The sequence below is a fragment of the Juglans regia genome, chromosome 3 (genome assembly GCF_001411555.2).
Source record: "Juglans regia cultivar Chandler chromosome 3, Walnut 2.0, whole genome shotgun sequence".
Classification (NCBI taxonomy): Eukaryota; Viridiplantae; Streptophyta; class Magnoliopsida; order Fagales; family Juglandaceae; genus Juglans; species Juglans regia.
The window spans coordinates 1,819,101-1,824,119 of NC_049903.1; the positions used below are offsets into that span (position 1 = coordinate 1,819,101).

At 36.0% G+C, this 5,019-nt stretch overlaps 1 pseudogene; it reads left to right on the forward strand.

The window, feature by feature from the left end:
- The first annotated feature begins 219 nt into the window (after positions 1 to 219).
- LOC108982172 lies at positions 220 to 3,990 on the forward strand (annotated as a pseudogene).
- Positions 3,991 to 5,019: the final 1,029 nt, after the last annotated feature.

Genomic DNA, 5,019 nt, shown 5'->3' on the forward strand with positions numbered 1-5,019 from the left:
AAAAATTGAATAAAAAAAATTATAAATTATAAATTAAAAATTAAAAAATTATAAAAATATTATTTTTATTTTAAAATTTTAAAAAGATTATTATTTTATTATTTTTTGTTTAAAAATTTAGAAAGGTTTTAAAAATTAATTTGAAAATTTTATAATAATTAGTTTAAAAATATTTATATTTAAATAATATTTAAAAAAAAATGTGTTGAAATGGATGCGATGGGTAAACTGTTTCCAATCATCCCCGTCGTGACTCGCATTTCAAACTGGGCAATTACCAATCGGCCAGTGGCTACAAACTACAAAGTACAGTGTTCAACACAACATGACCTATGAGCCTGACCTTTTCCAACAACCCATCTTTTATTTTTTTAAAATTTGACGACATTTAATTATTAAAATGAGTTGAATTGAAATAAAAATTACAATTGAAATAAAATATTAATAAAATATTGTTTTTTAATATTATTATTATTTTAAAATTTTAAAGAATTAAATTATTTATTATATTTTATATTAAAAATTAAAAAAACTATAATAATTAAATAAAATAAATTTTGATGTATTTGGACTGGCCAATGTAGCCAACTTATCTCCAGAAAAAAGTCCGCCCCCAACGTTCCACACACTTTGACCCCTCGAGCAATGCGGCTACATCAGCCGTAGCAGCAGCAACCTCAGGTGGCGGAGGCGGTGACGGCTACGTCAACGCCGGTTTCGGGTCCCTCTCTGTCTGCGGAGGCGCCGCCGAAGCTGGTGGCTCTAGTCATTGACAGGCTGGGCCATGCCGCTCACCTCATTGCTGACATCGGGCTCGGTGCCGACCGTCTCTTCGAAGCCCTCTTTGTCGCCGCCCAGTCTCACCAAAGCACCAAACCTCTGCAGTTGTTCTTCAAAGAAGATGCCTCCATGCATCAACACCTCCAAGAGCTCCGATCCGTTGGTACGTATCATAGCACACACGGTCCTGAGTCACAATTACAGTCCCTTTCTCGCTCCCTAGGGTCAGGGTTTAGGAAGAATCTTCTTCCATTGTAATCAGTTTATTAGCATTGTAAAATCTTCTGACTATTTCTTAGCCACTTTCGGTAGGAAGGCAACTTGAGGAGTTTGGGGTTCTGGACGAGTCACTTCGGTCTCAAAGTAATTCGTGGGGCTGCACATGCCCCTGGTCTGTCCAGACGGTGCTGTGGTTGCATATGCTTGGAAACGCCAACTAGCCGGCCAGGCTGGTGCTTCTGCGGTCGACAGGACGAGGTTTGTTTTTATTTCAGTTCTGCCGGAGTGACATTTGTGAATTTTTTTATTTTTTTTACATTGACAGGTGATTATTTATGTGGAGATTAGTTCTTGTTTTTTTGGGCAAACATTTATGTAGGGTTAGTTGATGTTGAAGGATTCTTTGAAAAACTACATGTATGATTTGATTGAACGTGGACGGTTACTAGGTTTTTGATTGACTGAAATATTGACTTGTACTGGTTTTGGTCTTCCTAACAAAATTGTTTGAGGAAAAGTAAAAGGGATTTGCATGTTTATCTTGCTCTACTAAAGATGCAGCAATTGTTTGAAGAGTTCATCTGATCAATGTATTGCTTAACACATTGAGGGATTCTTCTAGCCTTCAACAATTGTATTCAATAAATTTCTCCTGCTGGTTGATGTTTGTAGCACATGCTATGGCTTTAAGATGTTTTTTAATCTTTTCAGGTTAGCTCTCAAGGCCCTCACTGATCAGAAAAGACGGTTTTTCCCTCACCTTGATGATGGATTAGATGGTCAGAGTATCGAATCCACTTCAAAGAAACGTTGTGGTCCCCAGGTACAGATGGAAAATCATCAAGAAGAGCTTAGTGAGTATAAGACTCTGTCAGATGTTTTGAATCATCTGGAAAAAGAAGTGCCAAATTTCAGAGTTTTCACTTATGAACGATTGGACTGGTTGAAAAGAGCATCTTCGCTGCCCTCTTCAGCAAATGTGACTAACATGGAAACATCTAATGAACACAATTTTCGCAGTTCAAATAAACTAAGACTAGGATCACTGAGTGCTGTAGCTACAGAGAAGACTGCTGTAGTTGAGTTGCTGTTTCCCTCCATCTTCAAAGTTATTGTATCGCTTCATCCTGTTGGTTCTATTGATCCTGATTCAGTTGCTTTATTTTCTCCAGATGAGGTAATAAAGTCCTTTTCTTGAAAAATATAACGTGATATTCTTATTTAATAGTGTATTTTCTAGATCTCTAGTTAAGTTTAAAATATTATGCAAGAAGATTGTGATTTTGTTAGGAAGTAGGGAAATTTTCATTTTATACTTCCAAACTACCGGATTGTTTTTCTCGTATTGCACCACAAACTACCAAAACCCTGATTTGCATCCCAAGGCCTAAAGTACAGCATTTCCTCAACTTGCACCACGTCCATTTTGCCCAATTAACTTTGATGGAACCCTAGATTTCCTAAGTGAATTGTCTAAAATGCCCTCTCTGTGAGGATTCAATTTGTGTAACTGCCCTTATGTTAGAATAAAGATATAACATGTAACATTTTTAAAAAAAAGGGGGTCACTACTAGAGTCTTAAAAAATTATGCCAATTGCAGTGATCCTATGTGTTTGGGGTTTAAAATCTGAATATTAGTTTGTCGCATGAGGCGGCTGCTTCATTGTCTTCAGTTTGATTTCTTGTTGTATACATAAGGTTTGGTCATGATTTGCAGAGTTAGTCTTTTTTTCCCCTGCAAGAAGGGAATTTAGATATTATGTTTGGTGCTTCCATTTGTTGTTGGAGTTCCTAAAATGAAGTAAACTGAGCATCATGTGCCTTAAAATGCTTCTGTGGTGCTCAGCTTCACTTGTATATTGGAATCTAATTTGAAGCTTTTAGTTGTTGTTCCCTTGTATATCATAGATGGCTCAGATGCTTGTGTTTCTTTGTTTTATCTTGAATTTTATTTTTATATTTCTTGACCCTCATTTTTTACTGTTACTTTTGTGCTTTATAATGTGGGTCGTGGCTATATCTTGCTGCAATTTATTTACTTTCTAGCATTCTTTGACAGGGAGGCAGCTACATACATGCTAGGGGGATTTCAGTTTGTCATGTATTTAGATTGATTATGGTAACAGCCTTCGCCGCACATTTTATCTTTTCTCTGAGTTAAGGTGGTTAAACCCTTCCCGCTTATTTTAGTATTGTCCTATTGCAGGAGCATGCTGCTATGGCTCTGCAGTATTTTCTTGGAATTCAAGCTGAAACAACTCTACATTCTCTTCTGGTACCATCTGTTTTGTACTTGCAGATTTACTGGGCTAATTAACCGCGTAGTATATACTTATGGTAACGTTTAAAAATTCATAACTGCCTGCTTTTGTTTTGGCAGAAGTGGATCTGTAGCTATCAAACTTTATTTACCAGAGTTTGCAGGTTCGACTTGCTGTTTTCCACTTTTTCAGATTCGTTTGGTAATGTTGATGTTTTGAACTTTATTCTGTTTCAAGTGCAGTAAGTGTGGACGGCTGCTATTGATGGACAAAAAATCTGCTTTACTGTTACCTCCAGTTTATCGTCCCTACAGGCAGTTTTCTTCATTGGAAATTTCATCCATCCTACCCATTCCCTCAGCAAACGTAGGAGTTCTGATCTTGCTCAGGCTTATCATGTTAGTTGCTTTTTAGAGGAAGCTTAGTCCACGTATTGTGCTTTACTTGTATGTTGCAGTTTTCATCCCGTTTTCTGTTAATACTTAAGGTGTCCTGTTAGTTGTTGCATAATCTAGTAAGAGAAAAAGTGGAAAAAAAAATAATTGACCAAATCCTGTAGATTGTAAAGTGAATTTTCATATTGAGTTTTTAAATAGTGTAACAAATGTGGCTGCTTACATGCTGCAAATTGCAATGACTGCATGCAGCACCGGCATCGGATTTACTGGGCTGTATAACTGTTTTAAGTTTGGATATTGATTAGAAATAGAGATTATTTATGTATTCTATCTCCATGAGCTAAGGTTTAACACATAAAAGGGTTGATGGTTAAAATCTTACTCTAGACCAAATTTCAACAACCCCTTGCTCACCCTCGTTTGGTTATGTAGATCAGATGAAATGAGATGAGATGTTTTGTTGAAATTATTTTTATAATATAATTTTTATTTTGAAATTTGAAAATGTTAAATTGTCTATTATATTTTATGTGAGATGAAAAAATTGTAATGATTATATAAGATGAGATGAAATAGTTTGATTTTGTGTAATTAAACGATCTCTAAGTAAAAAATATGTGAAAATTAATAATAAAATAATGAATAATAATAGAGTATTCTAAAAATAGCTGAAATATTTTTAGGATCCAAACTTAGCTGGATTTGAGAGGCATACTAGTAGGAGAGGATTTATCGAACGATGTAGCGTAAGACGCAAGGAGATGGGAAACAAAACTTTATGATAAAAATGTTTGTGGATCTTGGGCTGCGTGGTTAGGGTCTAGTTTTTGGACACTATTCATGTGGTTATTTATCGAACGGTGTAGCATAATAAAGCTATCACTGTCACAACGCTAAGAGATGGATCGTTTTGCGGCTTTTGCCCACCCGATACTGTTGTGAAAATACAGTGATAACAAATAAGTGAAAGTAAATACAAGTAGATCAATTATGAGAAAAGTTTACAGTCGGATGGATTTAAAACCTATTTTCGTACCAACCAATAAAATCGCGATACGTAAGCATCTCAAACACATTTCTCCTATGCCCGTCAACACCAAAACTGTACTCTATCTATTTCCTTTCTCTCCCTCTCTATTCCAGCACCAAACCAGCACTCATCCTACACCAAACCTGCACTTAATTGTAGCATAAAAATTAAGGAAAATGCGAACCCTGCACTCTCCATTGGAGCAAGATGTGGCGGCACTGATAAAAAAGAATGAACCTGTTTCGATCAAAAGTAAGTTTGGCCAAAGACCCATTTAGGAAAAGTTGAATAATACACAGAGAATCCAAAGGTGTGTCAATGTGTGTATG